The sequence below is a fragment of the Pongo pygmaeus genome, chromosome 22, assembly GCF_028885625.2.
Source record: "Pongo pygmaeus isolate AG05252 chromosome 22, NHGRI_mPonPyg2-v2.0_pri, whole genome shotgun sequence".
Taxonomy (NCBI): domain Eukaryota; kingdom Metazoa; phylum Chordata; class Mammalia; order Primates; family Hominidae; genus Pongo; species Pongo pygmaeus.
The window spans coordinates 43,590,121-43,614,531 of record NC_072395.2 but is presented as its reverse complement, the minus strand read 5'-3'; positions in this window follow the sequence as shown (position 1 = coordinate 43,614,531).

Below are 24,411 nucleotides of genomic sequence, written 5' to 3'. Positions count from 1 at the left end.
CCTTGAAGGTTAGAAATAGATTTTGAAGGCTACCTAAACAAGGCAATCAGCAAAAGTGAAAGTCGGCATGAGAGGAACAAGCAAGAGGCAGGGCCCGGTAAAGAATGGAGAAATACTGGCTTGGGGAAACATTTCAGAAACCAAACCGTTGCACACTAGGGATGAATCAGCAACATGATGTATAATTTAAAAAAAAACCTGGTACAAATGGGAGTTAATACAAGTAGGACATATGGGAGGTGATAATTCTTCCACTGTATAGCATCATCCAAACTCTTATTAGAATATTGATTCTATTTTATCATCTGAATTTTATTAAGAATATAGAAAATTAAGGAATATTCTAGAGAAAAACATTAGAAACTATTTTAAAAAAGAAATTTAGCTCCATAAGAAAAGATTACAGGAATTTGGACTCTGAGTTACTTTGGTAGAAAAATAAAAACATTCATTTTTTTTTTATCCATAAGTGCTCATTGCAAACAGTATGGAAAATAAAGTTAGAAAAAACATACACATTATCCACTACTTAGGAGTAACTGGTATTATTTCTTTAGTAAAATAATAATTATAAAATATAGAAAAACTAATTTTTGTATTCTTTGTAATGTGATTATTTTGAATACTCCCTTATGTAATTACATATTATTTCAAAATGACTGCACCATATTATTCTGTATAAATGCAGCATGTTTTATTAATATTAACTCAATTTTTACATATTTAGGATGCTCTCAATTCTTTATCATTTAAAGTAATATTTTAATGAACATTTACTAAGTAACCAGTAACCCCATCTTTGATCATTTGCTTATTTTAGACTCCAATTAGAGCCAGGATACTACATCAAATGTTGGAAGTATTTTTAAGGTTCAGAACACACGTTATTCTTCAATGCTAGGCCATTGCAATTAAAATAACCTTCTTCTTTCATACCATGTCCTAATGGATTCTGAAGATACCTTTCTGAGGCCCTGTCTTCATTACCCTGCTTTATAGCATTTATTGCTAGTTAAAATTATCTTCAAAAAGTATTAATTAACATTAAAAAGAATAAAAGTATTAAATGGATGATTCAAAAGTAACTTCAACAAAAAAGCAGACAACAAAAATAGAGGCTTCTTACCTTTGATTTCTTCTATGCAGTGGTAACTCACCTGCAATTTAGACTTTTTCCATACTTAATCATTTGTCCATAATAATCTTATTCTGTACTTTTTGTTTCCTCAATTTTACACATAATTTACTAACTTCCTATTTTGTGACATGAGGATTTTAAAAAACATATTCTTCACCCAAGACACATGCAGTTTCCCTCTCACACTCTCTCGTATGGTAATATCACAGTAGTCTTTACTGTGTATATACTGTAGTATTGGTATAGTTTGAGACCAGCCAGGGCTACATAACAAGTATTTACATACTTACCCCAAATCCTTGGTGCATTGGTATAGCATTTCCTTTCCATGAATTAATAACGGCCTAAGTTTTCCACCAAGAAACCCTCTTTAAATTCATTGACAGAATTGTAAAATTCTCACTTAGGATTACACACATTGGAAAATCCACTGGTTCCATCTCCGCGCTAGAAATATTCTTTTTGGAGCTCATTGTCCTTTTGTGCCCTGTCCAATCAGGTTTGCTGCCCTTTAGGCTGGCTGCATAGCATAGATCCTCTTTGTTTATTTATTTATTTGTTTATTTGAGCCAGGATCTCTCTCTGTCGCCCGGGCTGGAGTGCAGTGACGTGATCTCAGCTCACTGTAACCTCCGCCTCCCGGGTTCAAGCGATTCTCCTGCCTCAGCCTCCCAAGTAGCTGGGATCACAGGTGCCCACCACCACGCCCAGCTAATTTTTGTATTTTTAGTAGAGATGGGTTTCAGCCATGTTGACCAGGCTGGTCTAGAACTTCTGACCTTAAGTAATCCACTCGCCTTGGCCTCCCAAAGTGCTGGGATTACAGGCGTGAGCCACTGCGCCCTGCCTCAAATCCTCTTTGCCACTCCATTTAATATCATCCGCTGCCTAAATTTGTGTTTGTATTTGTTAATTTCTGGTGGAGCACATCCTATAGCAGTTGTCTGAACTAGTAACTCTTCAGGTAAACTTTCTGAGATCCCGCATATCTAAAAATATTTTTATTTTAACTTGACAGTTTATAGACTGACTGGATTTCTAGGTTAGAAATAATTTTCTTTCATTTTATTGAAAAACTTGCCTCTTTTTTTTTTCTGGCTTTCATTTTTGCTTTTGAGATATCTAATACCATTTTGATCGCTAGGTCTTTGTGTCCATAGTTTCTCCCCTACACTCTAGCAGAAACTTTTACTATTCTTATTATATAGGAATTGGCTTAGAAATAAATTTTCAGATAAATTTTACCACTCAGTAGACCATTAAGGATATAGATTTCCATGTAGAATATATAGATTTTCCTGTAGAATATCACATTTATGAATATATTTGTGTTTTGTTTTAAAAACTATTAATACATATTTTGAAAATCTATTGTTTAAAATTCTGTTTCTCCTAAGATTCTTGCCATTCTTCATGACCCATATCACAGCTGAACTGAAGGAAAAAAATAAAAACACTGCGATTGCCAGCAGGGTGAGAAGAAAAGGTAATCAAATGGTAGTGACCTTTCCTCTAAATTGACTGGCTGGTTGAGCTAAACATTGTTTTGTCCATCAGTAAAATGGTGACACCAGCCCTCTGGGTAACATGACATACAGGTTAAACACTGTCGCATGGGAAGTGAGCGGCAATAAATATTTTTCACTAACGGTTGACAAGAGTCAGGGTCGGGCAGGAGAGCAAAGAGGAAGCCCACCACAGCGTTGACGAAGACCATATTCAGATATTTGCCAAAATGTTTCTTGTAATCCTATAAATCCTGTCTCAAAGCAGTTTTTTCTTTTTAATTGCAATAGCTTTAGGGGTACAGGTGGTGTTTGCTTGCAAGGATGAATTGTGCAGTGGTGAAGTCTGGGTTTTTGGTATATCCACCACCCAGATAGCATACATTGTACCCATTACTTTCACAGGTGCAAAGGTATGAAATCAACGTAAGTGCCCATTCACCAATGAGTGAATAAAGAAAATCTCATAGACACATTCCATGGTGTATATATACATTGTACCCAATTGGTAATTTTTTCCCTTCAGCCCTTCCACCATCCCACCTTCTGAGTCTCCAGTGTCCGTTATACCCTCTGTATGCCTTTGCGGACCCATAGCTTAGCTCTGACTGGTAAGTGAGGATATGCGGTATTCGGTTTTCCATTCCTAAGTTACTTCACTTAGGATAATGGCCTCCAATCCACCCAAGTTGCTGTAAAATACATCATTTCATTTTTTTTATGGCTGAGTATTATTCCATGGTGTATATATACACCATATATATATATATACACCATATATATATACACACCATATATATATATACACCATATATATATACACACCATATATATATATACACCATATATATATACACACACCATATATGTGTGTGTGTGTGTGTGTATATATATATATATATATACCATGTATGTATATATATATATATATATATATACCATATATGTATATATATTCCATATATACACCATGGAATGTGTATACGAGATTTTCTTTATTCACTCATTGGTGAATGGGCAGTTACGTTGATTTCATACCTTTGCACCTGTGAATTGTGCTGCAGTAACTATGCATGCGCAGGCATCTTTTTGATATAATGAATTATTTTCCTTTTGGTATTACCCAGCAAACTACCAATGGGATTGTTGGATCAAATGGTAAATCTACTTTTAGCTCTTTGAGAAATTGCTGTACCATTTTCCAGAGTGGTTGTATTAATTTAGATTCCCACCAGCAGTGTATAAGCATTCCCTTTTCACCACATTCACACTAACATCTATTTTTTAAAAACTTTTTAATAATGACCGTTCTGGCTGGGGTAAGGTGGTATCTCATCATGATTCTATTTTGCATTTCCCTGATGATTAATGAAGTTGAATATTTTTTCATATGTTTGTTGGCCACTTGTATATCTTCTTTTGAGAAATGTCTATTCATGTCTTTTGCTCACTTTTTATTGGGATTGCTATTTTTTCCTTGCTGATTTGTTTTAGTCCCTTGTAGAATCTGTATATTAGTCTCCTTTGTTGGAAGTGTAGCTTGCAAGTTTTGGGTTGGTACAAAAGTAATTGCGGCTTTTGCCATTACTTTTAAATAGCAAAAACTGCAATTACTTTCACACCAATCTCTTTCTCCTATTCTGTAGGTTGTGTTTACTTTTTTATTATTTATTTTGTAGTGCAGAAGCTTTTTGTTTAATTTGGTCCCATTTATTTATCTTTGTTTTTGTTGCATTTGCTTTTGGGATCTTAGTCCTAAATTCTATGTCTAGGCCGATGTCCAGAAAAGTTTTTCCTAAGTTTTTTTCTAGAATTTGTATGATTTCAGGTCTTAGATTTACATCTTTAATCCACCTTGAATTATTTTTTGACTCAAATCTTGTTTTTAATGGCTCATTGAATCCTAACAAGCTTTAATGCAGTTCTAACCCTCATTTTGTCAGCCACTTCTGTAATGTACCTGGGTTTTCATTATTACATATGTTTTGTTAGTGAATATAATGTTAAAAATTACTGTTGGCTCTAACTTTGCCTTGAAAACAACACGGCTTTTCTTTTTATTGAATTTATTAATACATTTTTAATGATTTCTATTCACTTTTTGAATTTTTATTTATGATAGCCCAATAGTTTATCTTATGTTTGCATGGGAATTCTGGAGAATATCATAGATTGTGCTAGCACTTTGATGGTTCTTCATAAATATATCAGCACTTGGTGGTTCTTCACATAATATTAAAGCAACTAGGAAAGTAGAACTCTGGAGCTAGAATGGAAGTTTTGTAGGTTTAAAGTCCAGACCAGAGGACTATGAAGTAGATAAGGTTTGTTTATATGTAGATTAAAGTGTGGACTATCCTTCATTTTCAGATGTGCCTCTTGAGCAGGGTCTTCATGTTTATATTTGGGCTCTCGTGCAGGGCCTTGGTGTCTATACATGGGTTGTTAATCAATTCAGAGACTAGCAATTTTTAAATTTAATATGATCCCTACTGAAAACAGATATTCATTGAAACACCCACACACTTTGAAAAAGCAAGTGAAGCTATTAGTTAGCTGGATGCTTTTTAAAGAGAAACATATCCTATGGTTTCATGACAACAGTGTTAGTTAATGTTCGTATTTACCTCGCTGGAGCCTGCTAATATCTCTGGATAATACTTGTGGGAAATTGCTACATTTGGACATACGCTGCTGGCATTTCAGCTTCATGGTAAATGACAGGTGGCAGGTGTGTGTCAGCAACATTCTAAGCAAGTGAGTCTTTTCTATCTCAAGTGAGATTTGCTCAGAAACTCCTAGTTTCTGGGGAAGGTTCACCTCATCACAGGTTTTGAGATTTTATTAGAAGGCAAAGAAATTTCAGTGTATTTGAGCAGAGTAGAACACAGTCTAGGTACAGAACTTTAAATCTGGGGCTAAAAAGAAAAGATTTTCACTACTTATTACAGACTGTCGATTGTACTCATTAAAGAAAACTAAATATGCTTTGAGGTTAAGTTGTAATACTCTTGAGCCCATTTCAAAGCCTCTACTCATATAAGAGGACAAAAGATAATGAGATTTATCATTTCCTTTAAATCAGTTAATAGAATAATAAGGTACAGAATTTATTTGTAGCAGTCCACCCACTGCTAGGTAGATAGAAATGACCCTGAAATGATAGTGTTGTCTAACTTTGATTACTTGATTGTGGATATTAGAGGTCACTCTTAGTTCTAATTTGATGCATTATAATAATTGCTATTCTGGCTGGTACCACTCAGGATCTTCTCAACTTTTTGACTCTGAATATGGTCTCTCTGGAGACTGGGTTGCAGCTGTGGCTCTGGCTATGTGTATGGGTGCGAATGTAGATGTTTCCAATGACTTGGATGTAGCTGTGGATGCATTTCTGCTTTTGGCTGATAATATAGAAGCCCAGCTTGCTGAGGAAGATATTGGCCATCTGCACTCTACCATTTTTTACCTGGGGACTTCTACACCTTGATCACCATGACCCATCAGCTCATCCACTTGCTCAGCTCACATCTAAGCTCCAGTTATTATATTATTTTTTGGTAACTAATGGCTCTATTCTTTGTTATACCTGGGAATCCAAATGCTAGCGTTGAACTGACTTTACCTCAAAATGGATGGAATGACTTTTATTGAAGTTCCTCAGATACTCTCCCTTTAGGGATCTATTTCTTCTTTTCATGTAATATTATGCTTGGGTGACATAACATATTTAATTTCAGTTAAAGTTGGGAGCTGTTTTTCTATGTTGATTTTAAAAAATAAGTACCTTTTCCTTAGCATAGCAATAGCTGATTCTCCTTTCTGATTTTTTGGGTGTACTTTGTTGTATTGCTGTGATTGTTATATATTTTTTCATTCTTTATTCAATTTGGGTCCCGAGTTTATATCTAAGTCCTGGATCCCAGAATAGTTTATCAGAAGTGTTTGCTTACTTCTTTCCTGAATTACCCTCTCTTTGACTTATTTATTGTTTTGATTTTTAGAGATTCATATTTGGGCAGATTTCTTTTATATTCTCTAAAGATATTCAAATTTGTGTACAGATTTTAGTTTTAGGACAGGATGTCCCTCTTTCAGAGTCTTCTCCATTTTATCACTGTTGAAGCATCAAAGTATTTTGACATACATGGTGCCCAAAGAGGAGCATCCCTGTGCCCTGAGGTAATATAACACCTCTCCTTTGAATCCAGAGCTTGAATATTACTAGAAATTCTCCAGAAAACTGAACACATTCATTGTCTGTAATAGTATATTTCTTATATTCAGTGACTATCAATGGCAAAAGAGTGAAGTCCTTATTAGCCTTCTTATTTTTCAACTTATTTCAATTGTGGAGTAACTGGAGGAATAAATGAATAACATATACTTGCTCCTCCTAAAATGTAGCATCAAGTGGGCTATGGGTAGCAGCCAGATAATTGTTCATTTCAGATGATATTCTCTGACTTGGTCCTGAATGTTTACAGATGACATAATTGATTAATGGAAAAACCATGTGCATTTAGAGGTTATAATTATATCTATTACATAAAGGCCTTTTAGTACATCCTGTTAATTTTGGGGGTAATAAGAATAATGTTACTTACAAAATTTATGGTATTTATATGCTATTAATTCATCTTCATAAGAAAAGCATATATAAACAACAATCTTTATATTATTATATTTAATTTTCAGGACATTGTTACGGATTATGATTAATTAGTCAATGAATCAAATTTATCAGGCTTCTACTAAATACCAGTTACTTGTAGATGCTGTGAGACAAATACATGAATATGATTTTTGCCTTTGTTCTCTCTCTAGAAGCTGATGACTTAGTTGAGAAGAGAAACAAAGACACATTAAAGATTTGGTGAGAAATAAAAGATTGTGCATTACTCGGTATTATTTGTAATTTGGACTACAAGTACATTGAGATTTACACAAATTGCATATATATGAGTTATTTCAGGCCAGACTGACACTCAATTTTCTAGAAAATATTTTTTAGTATGTCATCTCCCTTTTAAATTTCTCCCTCGACTTCTCCCTTCAGAGCCACAATCTTGAAATGGCATTTCACACTGCCACCGCCTCACTTCCTACTCCCTCTTCAATTTATAGCAACTGAATCAACCTTCAACACTTCCCTGAAAACCCTTTTCTGTAAGATCATCAAAGGAATTCCAATTTATCAGATTCATTAACTATTTCTCATACCTCATGTCACTTTTTCTGTATAAAACACATGAAAACAGCTTTTAAAATTTTCTCTTTCCCAGGGTTCCATGATCATGATGATCCTCATTTCCTTTTCCTCATGGATTCCACTTCTGCATCAGCCCAGGCTAAGTTCATCTGAGGTAACCAACAACCTTAAAATTTCAGTGGCTTCTCCCGACATAAATTTATTACATATTAATGTAACATGCCTATTGCAGGATGTCAGGGGTGTGTTGTTAAAAAGTAACTTAGGAATCCAGGGGGATGGAGACCCATCATGTTCTGGCTGCATTATCTGCAAAGAGACTGACTTCCTTTGTCTTCAGTGGAAGAGAGAGAAACTAGAGAATCACTAACTTTGTTCGAAAGACACAGACATCTCTTTCCCTTGTATATAACTGGCCAGAATTTGTCAAATGGCCCTATCAAATACAAGGCACTTGGGTGCCTAGAATAAGAGAATATGAGATTGGTGAACACTAATATATCTACCCTTCTCATAAATGCCTTCTCATATTTCTTTAAGATAGTATCTAAAATATTAAATTAATATTTAATTAGATACAAAGAATATAATTTCTGGCATATTTCAAATGTCTGCATTAGTCCGCTGTCTCACTGCTATAAAAAACTAGCTGAGACTGGGCACTTTATAAAGAAAATAGGTTATACTGGCTCAGAGTTCTGCAGGCCATACAGGCTGCTACTTCGGGGGAGGCCTCAGGAAACTTACTATCATGCTGGAAGGCTAAGGGGAAGCAAGTGTGGTTTATATGGAAGGGGAATGGGGAAGAGAGAGTGAAAAGGAAGGTGCTGCACACTTTAAACAACCAGATCTGCTGAGAACTCTAACACGAGTCAGCGCTGGGGAATGGTGCTAAACCATTGGAAACCACCCTGATGGTCCAATCGCCTCCCACTTGTTCCCACCTCCAACACTGGGGATTAGAATTCAACATGAGATTTGGGTGGGGACTGAGCCAAACTGTATCAATATTGTCACTTTAAAATAAAATTATTACCATACTTTAAAAATCTACCAGTAAAATGTAAGTATAATAGCCATTTGCTGTGCACTACTTTTCATTGAAAAATAACCTTAATCAAGATCTTAATATAAAAGAAATTTGCATCTTTTTTCTTCCTTGAACTTATCTTTGCATTGTCCTTTTCCCATAGAGTATTTTACTAATGAAATGTATTTTTATAAGTATTTTATTAACTATCATGCATCTTCTCAAAAATATTCACATAAAGATACAATTATAAATTTATAATGTATTTTTCCATACAACTTTATTTATTAATAAATTTTATTTCTTGTTCCCAAAACGCTATGTCTTAAAATTGTCCTTTTGGATTAGATTGTTGTTCAGTCAGCTAAGGCCACTGTAACAAAATTTCACAGGCTCCTTGGCTTAAACAACAGAAATTTATTTCTTACCATTCTGGAGGCTGGGTAGTCCAAGATCAAGGTGCTGGCAAGGTAGGTTTCATTCCGAGGCCTCTTATCTTGGCTTGTAGATGGCCATCTTCTTGCTGTGTCCCCACGTGGCAAAGGGAGAGAGAGAGAGAGAGAGAGAGCGAGAGAGAGCACAACCCGGTATTCTATGAAATCTGGGTCCCCACCTTTGTCCTTATGGCCTCATTTAACCCTAATTACCTCATTACAGGGCCTATCTCCAATGATAATCATATTGCGGGTTAAGCCTTTAACATATGAATTTTGGGAGGAGATGCAATTCAGCCCATAGCAGTTATCATAATTATTACTACATTTCATTGATATTAGGTGCATACGTTTTCACATTTTAATATTTCGGAAATTGTGTGCATTTAACAAGTGATGTGTGCCACTGCATTTTCTTTTTAAAAAATTTTATTGTGTGTATTTGAGGTATACAATGTAATGTTATGGGATACATAGAGAGAGTAAAATGGTACTATAGTGAAGCAAATTAACATAGCCATCATCTGGCAAAAATACCCTTTTTTTGGCGGCAAGAACAACTAAAATCTAATCATTTAGCAGAAATTCCAAGTACAGTACAATTTTGTTAGCTATATTCCTCATTAATGATTACCACAGAAGAGGGATAGAGGAAATGGGGAGACGTAGGTCAGAGGTATAAAGTAGAGGATATGGGGGACAGACAAATCGAAAGGGCTAATGTGCACCATTGCATTTCCTTAATGGTGAATAAAATAATTGCATGCTACACATTTGGTGGAGTTTAGATTCGATGAAATGTGCATAGTGCATCATGCATCAGAGTGTCATAAAATATTACAAATACAATGTTACTAAAATATTAATAAAAATTGATATATAGCTCAATGATGAGACAAAAATAGAAAGATAACTTTTTATTTAAAATTTACTATTTCACAGATTCTTGAACAACTATTCTTTGCTAGAATGAGATAAATTTCAGCATCAGTCCTACTCCTAGCTTTAGATCTCTAGACAGAAAACATCGACGGCCTTGTTTCTACAGTTAAGTAGACAAAATGGAGGAATTTTTGTTACAGCAGTTGTACTTGATTGTTTGACTTCTCCTGAGGTATAAGCCAAAAGTAAATAATTATCTAACAACAAAATTATTTTAAATGATCTATCAATTGAAATGCAATTATCATTCAATTTCATTGAAAGTAAAGTTGGCAAAATAACCCATTACCTATTTATTCAGTATTTGGCTATATAATTTCTGAGAATTCTGCCTGCAATGGACTAAATGTTTGTATCCCCACAGAACTTATATATTGAAATCCTAACCCCCAATGTGGTGATATTAGGAGATGGGACCTCCTTTGGGAGGTGATTAGGTCAAGAGGGTGAAGCTCTCATGAATGGGATTGTTGCCTTTATAAAAGGGACTCTAGAGAACTCATACCCTCTTTCCACTATGTGAAGATACAATAGGAAGACTGTAGTCCACACTCCGGAAGGGGGTCCACACCAGAACCCAACCATGCTGGCACCCTGATCTCAGATTTTCAGCCCCGAGAACTGTGAGAGATAAATTTCTATTGGTCATAAGTCACCCAGTGCATGGTACTTTGTTATAGCGGGCCAAATTGACTAAGACAATGCCAAAAAAACTTTGTCGAGACTCATCAATTGACTATGAAGTAGTCCTATTACCCTCTAATTTAGACCCTGCTCATCGAGACAGAATTAGACAAAACAGGCACCGCCCTACTTCCCATAAAATTGGCAACTATGTAGTTTAAGGTTGTTTTTACCAGTAGTTTTGAACAAAATATATTTGAATAAACCCGTTTATTTTTGGGCATCTCATAATGCCCTAGAGAGGTATGACTAATAGGCAGAGACAATTATGAGAATGACCATAGGTTCATAATTTTATTTAATGGTGAATCATTGTTAAGTCTATACTTATGAATTTCACAGAAAAAAAGGACATATCTGTATCTGGATGATGGAATTCTTCCTGGCTGAAAGCTGCAGCGTTTTCTAGATTGTACTTTGGATACATGTTATTCTGCACTCTTACATAAGCAGATGCTCTGTTTTATGATAAAAATTAACAGAAAAAGGAAGAGAATGTATTGACTAGGTATATACAGAATAAATTTAACATTTACTTTGGCTTCAGCTTCTGGAATTCTGAAGGACCTCACGTCAGCTCCAACATTATTCTTGATATCTCTGATCTTTTCTTTAGTCCTGGTCATATGATGGTTCCAGCAGTGTGACAATGTCAGTTTTACAAAGAATGTTGTTACGATTTATAGTTATTATCTGAACATTCACTTTCAAATATAAACAAGCAGTCCAAAGGTAAATTGGAGTGTTCATGTTTTGTCTTTTTTTTTTTGAGACAGAGTCTTGCTCTGTCGCCCAGGCTGGAGTGCAGTGGCGCAATCTTGGCTCACTGCAAGCTCTGCCTCCCGGGTTCACGCCATTCTCCTGCCTCAGCCTCCCGAGTAGCTGGGACTACAGGCGCTCGCCACCAGGCCCGGCTAATTTTTTTGTATTTTTACTAGAGACGGGTTTCACCGTGTTAGCCAGGATGGTCTCGAGCTCCTGAACTCGTGATCCGCCTGCCTCGGCCTCCCAAAGTGCTGGGATTATAAGCGTGAGCCACCGCGCCCGGGTGTTCATGCTTTTATATATTGAAATGCTAATCTGCTAATTGGAGTATTCATGATCATAAGAGAAATATGCCACAGTAATTAGTGACAACTGTGATTTTTGAATTAAAATTATTAAGAACAGATAAGCATTTAAAGAGATACCTACATTGAGGAGTGATCCAACTATTAGGAGAGCTTATGCTATCTAAATCAAGTTACACAAACTTTAAGGTGGATTCAAATTATGTTCAAATCAGGTTTTTGTTAAAAACCAGATTGGATTCACTGGGTCTGGACTGGAGCCTGAGATTCACCTTTTCCAACAAGCTCTCAGGAGATTTCCCTAGGTATGACCCTGAAGTACAGATTTTCTTCTAGAGTATATTTATATTTTAATTTTACTTAAATTTTTTTCCTGAATTATATTCTGTTTGCCAAAGGTTTAACAATATAACTAAATGTGCTATTCCTGTATTGTGTACATAAGGAACAGTGTATATGGCATACATACAGAAACAAAATTTTTTTAATTTGATAAAATGCTGAGTTAATGATGAAACTTATCATAATTTTATTTACTCTTTTGCTGATAAATCTCTACAACTCACATGATGAGCAACATTGTGAATCTGGTGACAACATATATTTGCAGAAAGGAAACTCAGCAAGGAAAAGTGATTGCAATTGCAAATGACAATGGAGGAAACATGATGGAGGCCATGAGTCATTTGGTAATGATGTGCATTATGATTTCTCTTCTCATTCTTCAGTTTTGTGTTCAGGGCATAATTACAGCACTAGTAGAATAACAGAATTATTGTCCATAATCAGAGAAATAGCGAGCTAATTAAAAATCATTATTCTTTGGCCAAGAACAAACGACATGACATAAAGAGAATTTTGGAGATTCTTTGCCATATGCTTATATAAGATGCTCCAAATAAGATGGAGAATTTTTAAATATAAATGCATTTATGCATATAGCATTTATAATATATAACATTTATAACATGTTAAATGATGCTTGAAAAATATTAATATTGCACTTTGTAGATAATACCAACATAACAGGATATCTGATTGCTTGCAGATTTTTAATTCACTTGCTGGAATCTGCTACTAAAGTAACCAAATTCATGGATGTATTTCTTTCATTATATCTGCTTCCTGTCATTTTCTTCTAGAGGAGATGCTCAGTTTAGTGTGCATGCAATGAAACTGAGGTATAGATACTTTATAAGTAATTTACCTTGAAAGTCAAGAATGTTGCTCCATCACCACTCAACGTTGAAAGACAAATGTTTGTTAGTAATTGAATGAAGCAACAAGTACATGTAAATGTATTAACCGTGTCTTTTATTTTCTGTATTCTGGTGCTTTGACATGTGAGCCTTGTTGACCTTGGAGGGACTGCCCCTCCAAAGTTAGCCAATTTCTTTTTTTTTTTTGAGATGGAGTCTCGCTCTGTCACCCAGGCTGGAGTGCAGTGGCGCAATCTCGGCTCACTGCAAGCTCGGATCCCGGATTTACGCCATTTTCCTGCCTCAGCCTCCCGAGTAGCTGGGACTACAGGCACCTGCCACCACGCCTGGCTAATTTTTTGTATTTTTAGTAGAGACGGGGTTAGCCATGATGGTCTTGATCTCCTGACCTCGTGATCCACCCGCTTCGGCCTCCCAAAGTGCTGGGATTACAGGCGTGAGCCACCGCACCTGGCCAAGTTAGCCAGTTTCTAGAGGTAGTAAACAAACCACCAGTGAGTGTACGTTTCAAATGCAAAGCAGCCAATTCAGAATGCACACCCCCAGCCACCTCCTTTATTGGAGTCTCACACTCTGGGCCATTATCCACCTGCTCAAATAACCCCTGGGCCAGGCCCCAGACAAGTAGGGACAGCACCTATGCCTCAGAGCCCACTGAAATGATCCAAACTTGCCAATCCCTGCTTACCCTGCCTCCCACAGAAGCCACAGCAAAGGTTCTCTTTCACGTTTTCCTCTTCTGCCTCTGCCTCTTGATTGAATCTAGTCCTCCTCTAGGTAACTCCCTTGGGTGTGGCATGCCTGCTCATCTTGGGATCCATGTGGATAACAAACTGTCTTTTTAGTGACCATTGTCTCCTGACCTATTGTCCTAACCATCTCTAAATAGTAACACAACCTATATTTTAAATAACAAAGATGTTATGAATTAATTTAATATAAATGTGAGGACAGGAATGTTAAGTTCATCTGTAAAAACATTCAGAAAGCATCATCTTAAGTTTCAATTTATGAGATCACTTCAGTACAAAGGCATCAATGCCAGTGACCACATCTTCAAGTCGGAAGTTGGAGAGGAGAGGCTTTTTCCTTAGGTTCTGTTAGAGAGGAAGAGAAGCTTAATAACTTGGTGGCAGTGCATAATCTCCAGTACGTTACTCTGTCAGAGCTAGCAGAAAAGTACTTAGCTTCTCACTAACATGGACTGGCAGTGAATATTTACTTAGTTTTGCAGGTGTTCAGTTTAGTGACTCTATAAGCAATATTGCTTCCTTTTTTTACAGTAGATTTTACTATATGCCATTATGCTAATTTAAATCTAATACAAACATGTTAAGGATGAACCAAATGAGCTAAAAAAGAATAATCAAATGTCTTCAAGAAGGAGATTTGTGCCCAAATAAAATATGGATTGGCAGGATGTAAGCAAGATGGTAGAGTAAGAAATTCCATCCCTCAACCCTCCACAGAAACAACAATTTTCACAACCATGCTTGGGTAGGAATACTTCTCTGGGAACCTAGGAGTTCAGTGGAGAGGTGGAGAAATTCCAGAAAAATCAAAGGATAGGTGCATCAAAGAGGGGAAGTAAGAACAGTTTCCCTTTACCCGCAGACACATATACCAACGTTACAAAAGAGAGTCTAGAAGTAAGCCCATTCATATACGGTCAACTAATGTTCAACAAGGGTCCCAAGAATACATGGTAGGGAAAAGATAGTCTCTTTAATAAACGTTGTTGGGGAAACTGGATAACCACATGCAAAATAATGAAATTATACCTTTATCTTACATCATATAAAAAATCTACTAAAAAAGGTTTAAAGACTTAAATGTAAAACCTGAAACTGTAAAAATCCTAGAATAAAACACAAGGGAAAATCTCCTTGACGTTGGTCTTGACAGCAAATTTGAGGATATGACACCAAAAACACAGGCAACAAAAGCAAAAATAAATAAGTGGGGCTACATCAAATTTAAAAGCTTCTGCATAGCAAAGGAAGCAACCAACAAGGTGAAAAGTAACCTATGAAATGAGAGAAAATATTTGTAAATCAAATACCTGATAAGATGTTAATATTAAAAATATATAATAGGGAACTCTTACAACTTAATAGCAAAAAGTATCAAATAACTTGACTACAAAATGTGCAAAGGACGTGAATAGCCATTTTTCCAAAGAAGACATACAAATGACCGACAGGTATATGACAAAATATTCAACATTATTAATCATCAGGAAAATAACAAATTAAAACCATAATTAGATATCACCTTACACCTGTTAGGATGACTATATTTGAAAAATTGAAAGATAACAAGCATTGGCAAAAATATGAAGAAAAGAGAACCCTTTTACACTGTTGATGGGAATGCAGATTGGTACTGCCATTATGGAAAATACTACGGAAGCTTCTAAAAAAATTAAAAACAGCTACCATGCAACTCAGAAATCCTACTTCTGGGTATGAATCCAAAGGAATTGAAATCAGAATCCCAAAGGACATTTACACTCCAATGTCATTCCAGCATTATTCACCATAGCCAAGATACAGAAACAAGCTACATATCCGTCGACAGATAAAGAGATACAGAAAATGCAGTATATGCATAAAATGGAATATTATTTAGCTGAAAAAGGAGACCCTTCCACTCATGAGAACATGAATGGACCTAGAGGACATTTTCCTAAAAGAAATAATCCAGGCACAAAAATGAATACTGCATAATCTCATTTATATGTGGAATCAAAAATAGTTAAACTCCTAGAAGCAGAGAGTAGAAAGGTGTTACCAGGGGAGAGGGAAGAGGTATATGGAAGGATGTTAGTGAAGGGGTACAAAGTCTCAGTTATGTAAGACAGTAAGATAAATGAATTCTGGACATCTAATGTTTACCACAGGTAACAACACTGTCCTATATACTTGAAATTTATTGAGGGCAATTCTAAGTCTTCTTAGGTGCCACCCCCACCAAATAACTATGCAAGGTAATATGTATGTTAAATAACTTGTTTGTAGTAATTATTTCAAAGTGTATGTGTATAATCATCACACACTTTAGGTATTTAAACAGAGTTTTAAAATGGATTGGCAGTATCCAATATTCATTTGGAAAAGACTGTTAAAGATATTACTCATATGAGGCTGGATAAATGTCCCAAAAATGCGTAACAGTATCTTACCTCCAGTATATAACAGTGATTAACTGAATGTAAATGTGCAAGTTTTCTTGTCTTCATTAAAATCACTTAATGTATGCAATAGGACATAGAACAAGAAGTTTTAAACTCTCAAATATGCACTGATAAATCCTAAATCTCTCTTTTCTGACATAAAATTTATTTTCTATATTCAGATTGTTTTGCTTCTTTATTTGCTGAACTATCTTCTAAGTGTACACAGATATGCCTCAAACTTATATCTCAGCTAGGTTTAACATTTTCCTTCTCAATCTTGATCATTTTCTTGTGTCCATTACTTTGGATAAACAACTTCCCGATCTGCACCATCACTCGGGCTAAAAATCGTACAACCAGGCTTGACCTATGATATCTCCTTAATGGTATTAATTCCCAAATTCTGCTGACAGTTTTTCCATTTGTCCATGTCAAAATGTCCACTTCATCTCAATGTTTACTGTGTGTCACATAGTTTGGAATACTCTCCACCATACAAGTTATTTATGGGCTTTCTAACCATTTTCCCAATCACCAATCTGTCTCCATTCAGTTTCATTGGTTTTGTTGATACAGAATTATCTTTTCAAAACACGTACCTGTTTATGCCATTCACCTGTTGTGAATCTTCTGATGGCTTCCCACTGCTTGTGAGAAAAAGTCCAAATTTCCTAGCATACCATATACATAGGGTAACTATATGTTTTGGACAGTTTATGGAAGCCCTATTTTTTTTTTTTTTTCTTTTTGAGACGGAGTCTCACTCTGTCACCAGGCTGGAGTGTGGTGGCACGATCTCAGCTCATTGCAACCTCTGACTCCCTGGTTCAAGCTATTCTCCTGCTTCAGCCTCCTGAGTATCTGGGATTACAGGCACGCACCACCAAGCCCAGCTAATTTTTGTATTTTTAGTAAAGACAGGGTTTCACCGTGTTGGCCAGGATGGTCTTGTTCTCCTGACCTCGTGATCTGCCCGCCTCGGCCATGGAAATTCTATTAATTGAGTACTTACAAGAGAACAACAGAAACTGCTAAACCAGGAAAGATGAACACCCCATACGTAAATCACATCATTTTGTGAATATGGCTTAGCTTCACATTTCATCCCTTGTGAAACTTTGCCGTACACCACGTTGACCAACTAAATTCATTCATTTAACAAATAAATTTCAAGAATGTACTCTCTGCTGATTACTATTCTAGACAAAAATCACAGCATGTTTGGAATTTACATTTAGCTTCGGCGAGCTTAAACAAATAATAAATTTAATGTCTAATGATGAAAAGCGCTTTGGAGAAAAAGAAAGGAAGTGTGATAGGGAGCACCAGGAAGGGTGCTAAAATTTTAAACAAGACGATCAATGAAGTTCTTTTTGAGAATACGGCATTGAAGCGAACCTTGAAGGAGGATAAAGTGTGACTCATGTTTACCAGGGGAAAACATTGGGGGCAGAGTGAACAGCAAGTGCAATGGCTGGACTCTATTTTGTATAGAAGAAGAAAGCTGCAGTGTGGCTAGCAGGCAGGGAAGGTGGTGGATAAGTAGGTGGCAGGAGATGAGGTCAGAGAACCTAAGTTAAAAGTTTTAGCTTTTATTCTAGATGAGATTCCTTTGCAGGGTTTGGAGCAGAGGAGTGACACAGTCTGACTTCTGTCTTGACAAGCTCTCTCTGGGTAGTATATTGATAATATCCTGCTGGGGAGCAGGAATGGACAAGAGTAGAAGCAGAAAGGCCAGCTAAAAGCCATTTGCAATTAGCTGCTGGTGATGGCAATCAAAATGACGAGCTATTTCAAAGGTAGAGTTTACTAGTTTTGCTGAATGATAGGGTGTGAGGTATAAACGTAAGTGAAGTGTTAAGGGTGATTCCAAGATTTAGGCTGAATGACAGAAAAGATAGTCTTAAATGGAAGTAAAACAAACTGCAAAAGATGCGCATCTGTGGGCCAGGTGCTGTAGCTCAGGCCTGTAATCCCAGCACTTTGGGAGGCCGAGTTGGGCAGATCACCTGTCAGGAGCTCGAGACCAGCCTGGCTAACTGGTGAAACGCCGTCTCTACTAAAAATACAAAAGTTAGCCAGGCATGGTGGTGCATGCCTGTAGTCCCAGCTATTCAGGAGGCTGAGGCAGGAGAATCACTTCAACCTGGGAGGTGGAAGTTGCAGTGAGCCGCTGCACTCCAGCCTGGGTAACAAAATGAGACTCTCTCAAAAAAAAAAAAAAAAAAATGCATCCGAGGGGCAAAATCAGGAGATCAATTTTGAAGCTTTTATGTTCGAGATGCTCCTCAGGAATCCAACTGGAGATGTCAATCAGGCAGATGGACATGAATCTTGGAAGGCACCTGGGCCAGAGTTATAAATTTGGTAGTTGCCAGCAACACATATAAGTACTTAAATTCATGAGACTGGATGAGATCACTACGTGAATGCAGACAGAAAGGCGAAGCCGTCCAAAGACAGAACACTGGGCACTTGGTGTCAAAATACCTGCTGCACCCCAACTCTATCATGCCTTTCCGTATTTTCACCCTTATACCCTTTTACTTTCTCTTTGGAATATTTTCCTTCTTTGTCTCATGAAGTTTTACGCATCCTCTTGGAACGTCCTAGAAACTTCAAGCTTCCCTTAGTGCCAATCTCAGTGTTCTCCTCGTTATAGCATCTTGGAATTGATTACTTACATGTTTATTGTCAAATATATGATCCTTGAGGGCAGGGACTATTTTACATTCCCAGGACTTAACCCATGAAAGATATTCAATTAATATTTATTGCACGGGTGACTGTATACATGAGTTCATTGATGCATTTGCTTACTATACAGCCTTAATGAAAAACCGGAAGTTTTGATTATATAATTCAACATGTCTTTTCTATGATATTAACTATTTGAAAGAATGTGGTCTTGTGTGACTGTAGAAAGAGCCCTATATTTAGAACAAGGAAACTTTAGCGCAATTTGTCCCTCTATTTACAATTTCATTAACCATCTGCAAGTAATTTAGTGTCTCTAAACCTTGGTTTTCTTTTCTGTAAGATAGAATTCATAATTTTTTATTGCCATACTAGATTATATACATGAAACACTTTGCAAACTGTAAAACACTATAAAATGTAAGACGCTGTTTTATTATTTGTCTCTCTGCAGAGACATACATTTTGAATGCGCCTTTGCCTCAGGTGTTGAGTGTTAAGGTGTGTTTTGAAACACAGCACGCTGTGTTCCAACATGCTACTTATAGCTGATGCAGCATATGGCAGTTGAGTTTCTATTATGGCAAATCTCCTTTCATTTCAAGAACTGTAATGCTCTACCTGGCTGCTATTACATTTTATATGTTGTCAGTCACAGCCTCCAGAGCAAAGTATCATAGTGATGTCAGCTGTAGATTAAAAGAAGGTAGTACTGGCTCTGAATAAAAGAGATTGTGATGTTCATGAGTGGGATGCTTGAATTGGAATGTGTTTTCTTCCCTTGTAGCTTAACAGTACACATTCGGAGGTGTTAAGCTGGCTTTAGCCATGGAAATCAGAACACAAGGATGTTGAGGAGTTGAGGTGAAATCAGACTCTCAAAAGAGCGAAACTAGTGAAAGAGACTGGCTTCTTTTTCATATTCAAAATATGTAATAATTATTCTTAAATTCTCTCTTTATATTTGATCTGCCTGTATCCAAAGTGGACATCTGCCTTTAGCAATAAAAGCTCCCATGGCTTCCTCTTTTAAAGTTTATTTCTTTCTCAAATTCGGTTCAACTAGGATTCTTTACATCATCTACTGTTCCTCATTAGGCCCATGGAGAAGTGTGATTTTTTTTTTGTCCAAGATTTTGTGGTTGTTATGGGAGGGAAGATCTTTCTTAATCATCTGTATACTACCTGGAAGTAGAAAGTCTCTTCTTTTTTCACTTGGTACCTGCAAATCAACTTAGGAGTTTTTTGGAATTTTCTGAACTTTCTGATAAAATGATTGTGACTATTTTTACTTTGCTGTATTTTTTTTTGGCCTAATTGAATTATCTGCTGGAGAGAACTCAGAATTTTGGAGCAGTATGGGATGTAAAAAGCATCTGGTCCAATTAGTGATGCTTGTCTGTGGTTCTCTCAATAATGCTGAGGTTGTGAGCGTGTGCCCCATGATTTGGGGGACTTGGGTGTAATGTCTTCTGTGACCATGACTTGTCTTCTAATCCAGGTTAACCACCTTTAATCTACATGTTGCCATTTCTAAGGGGGAAAAATAAAGATTAATCATTTCAAATCCACCATTGCTTTTATAATTAATTACTTAAATACAGATTCTACTGATGACTTATTTCTGTTATGAAAAGGAAAAATTATGTGAATGCTAATAGAACTAGGTAAACCTATCTAAAATATAATACATGATTTACTAAAAAATCATTTTACTTCCCATATTTAAGATTCTAGAAACATTAGTAGGCAGCCTATCAAGCCATTCCGTAAAGAAAGATCCTGGAAAGTGAATTAATTTTGTTTTTCACTTTCCACAATGCTTTCATAAACCTGGGGAAAAGTATTTTTTAGTATTCTACTTTTTCTTTTCAAAAATAAAATAATATATAAAATACTTAGTGAAAATTACCTTATTCATATTAATAGTAACTTGTTTATATCTATCTCATCTCCAGAATTTTCTAAATGCATTCTATTTGTATTCTATGATTGTTAAACTAAAACTAATATTCACATCTAAATATTAACATTTCAATGGGCTATTAGCATACATTTTGCCTCAGGTAATATATAGCAAAGCTAATAACTATTTCCTCCTAAAAGTTTCACAATCCCAAAGGTCCCTATTAACATTTTCCATCCTTAACGCTATATATAATCAAATAATACTGTGTTAGTTGGTTTTCTGTGTCATATTTGTTTTAATTCTGAAGTGCCATAGGCCATAGGGCATGTTGTTCTTCTCTCCCTCTCTGAATGTAATTGGTTTTAATATACACAATAATAAGCACAGCTTACATTTAATAATGTAATAATAATTGTCATTTTCAGACACTGTTCTCAATGCTTTTCATATACTAATTTAATCCTTAGTACTTAACTTAGTATCCCTAATAGCAAATGAGGCAACTGAGGGTCAGAGAGGTAAAACTTGTCCAGATTCCACAAATGGTAAATGAGAAAGCTAGTATTTGAACCTGGTAAGGCAGGCTGGCCCTTGAGTCATTGATTATAGGTCACTGATACAATTTATTATCCAAATTGGAATACAGTTGGTAGTAAGGGGTGGCAGTATGTTTTACCTGGGACTGCACTGTGATTACACTCCCTCTCAGTAAAACCACACTTTTAAAATGTAGTATATTTATGATTTATGTTATTTCTTCATTTGGGTATGGCTGTATTTGGGTCAGTTGCCAAAAGATGGTTGATGCTTGGCCGTGGAAAAGGAGAAATGGAATGAAGGGAAGGGATTTGGAGAATACATTGAAAAGTATGAAACATATTTTACTAGATTGTGAATTTTGAATAATAGAAATATACTAAAAATCACATGAAGGATGGATAAATTATCAAAATATTATTAACAGCCAACAAGTTAGGCAGGCAAGATACCACAAAGGTAAAAATAATTTGCTTTAGTTTTCTTTTTAATTAAAAAAATTTTTTTTAAGAGACAGATTCTTGCTTTGTTACCCAGGCTAATTAATGTCCAGTGGCATGATCATAGCTTACTGTAACCTCACACTCCTAGGCTCAGGCAATCCTTTCATCTCAACTGCGTCTGTTTAAGTTTCAAATTTTTTGTAGAGATAGTGTCTCCCTATGTTGCCCATGCTGGTCTTGAACTCTGGGGCTGAAGCAATCCCTTCCTTGGCCTCCCAGAGTGCTGAGATTACATGTGTGAGCCACCACACCTAGTGTAGAACATAGCTTTTAATACACGGGTTAACTTTTCTCATCAATTAACTCTATGAATTTGGTAGCAGAGGTGGCCTAGTTACCAGCTATATCTTGTTTGGAATGCGGGTAGACACAGACATAGTTCTGCCTCTGTGGCTTTGGGTGTTAATGGGAATATAGCTTCCTGGCCGATGTGATGCGTTAAATTGCAGTGAGGAAGAAGTTGAGGTTATGGTCTTAGGTAAAATAACAGGATAATAAGAGAGGCAAAAGCGTTCGTTATAGCAGCTCTCATGTGGACAGGTGCTGACCTGAGACCTTCATCTTCACAGTAGGTGTCATGCTGCTAGTTATGGATAATAAAATCTGACGAGTATGTTCATCAAACATGACTTATATTAGACTGAGAATTTATTTGGGGAAAGCCAAGTTAGCAGATCACTTAAACACTTTCTTAACTGCTTTGACCAAATATTTTCTAAGACGACACCACAAAATAATGAAAGGCTGCTCCACAAACCGATGGAGGCATGGAGGAGGCAGAGTCTGTATGACATATGGCCTGCCTGTTCCTGGCAGGTGAAGTGCAGGTCTTGGCATGGTGCTCTGAATAGACCATCAGTCTACCTTTAAATGCAACTGAAAACTTACATGCTGACACCATGTATTCCAATTATGACACAAACTCCTATGGGAACTGTGGATGTGGTCTTGGCTATGGCTATGATGTGGGTAGCAAAAGCTACCCAGGACTGGGCTGTAATTAAGGCTCCATAAGTGGTGGTGACTATAGCTCAAGCTATGGCTGTGATACAACTCTGGCTATGGTTACCCTCTCTACTGAACACCCTATTTCCAAAATGCTTATCATCTTGCTGCTGACTTTCGACTTCCAGTTTTTATGCCTTTACTGATATATCCTGTGATGAATTTCAAGAAGCCTCTGTTGATTTTCCTGTCCCTTCATCTCTTGTGGACAGTGGCAGGCAATATGACATCCGGTTTACTCTTTGCCTCTGGGGGAGTTTCCAGCATTTTTATGTAGTCATCATTTAAGCATTTGCTCTTGTATCATCAAACTATGGCTTTCCAACCTCTATCTGTATGCTGTAGTTTATATATTACAGCTCCTAAATACATGCACTTAAATTCACATTACAGGATTTTTTTCTATTTGTGTTCATTAAAAACTCCCTGATTCACTTTACCATTGATAAACCAGGCCACATTTAGGAGTTTTAATAGTCCAGACGAAATGGCCTACTTTGACAGTTGAACACAGGAACAAACAAGGCGTCACTATTGTATTTATTAATTGCTATCACATGACATTGCTGTTTACTGACAAATCTCTTAAGCTGTGGGTATGTATTTTAGGGAGTTCCTTATAAAATCAGCTGTAGGAGTCTTCCTGATAATTTGGAAAGTATATTTTTACCTCTGTTGTGGCTCATGGGCAATGATCATTCTTGAAATACAGCTTATATTTCTATGAGTTTAGATAAAAAAACACTTTGGGCACATAAGCCCAAATACTGGAAAACAGTAAAAACTAAAATGGGAGATTTTGCATGTGAAAGAAGAAAAATTACTCATTAAAATTAAAATGTAAGAAGTGGTTTTCTTAAGGCTCTCAAAAGCATCAAATGTCGATAGGCAATGAATTTCACAGCAGTTTACCTGGTAACCAGAAGTTGTGTAGGAGTAAAATTGTATTTTCTTGTATCAGTACGTTCTTTCTTTTTATTGCTACATAATATTCCATTGTATGGATATACCGCATTTATACCCATTCACCAGCTGACAGACATTTGGTTTGTTTCCATTTTTTCTGACTAGTATAATAATGCTACTACTTACATTCATATACAACTTATTGAGTGAACGTATGTTTTCATTCTCTTGGTTATATACCTATGAGCTGAATGGTAACTTTATGTTTAACATTTCGAAAAATTGTCAGGCTGTTTTTCAAAACACCTGCACCATTTTACATTCCAACCAGCAGTGTATGAGGGCTCAATTTCTCCACCAACACTTTATTATTATTAACACTAGTTATTATCTGACTTTATGATTGTAGTCATTCTAATGGGTGTGAAGTGATACTAGGAT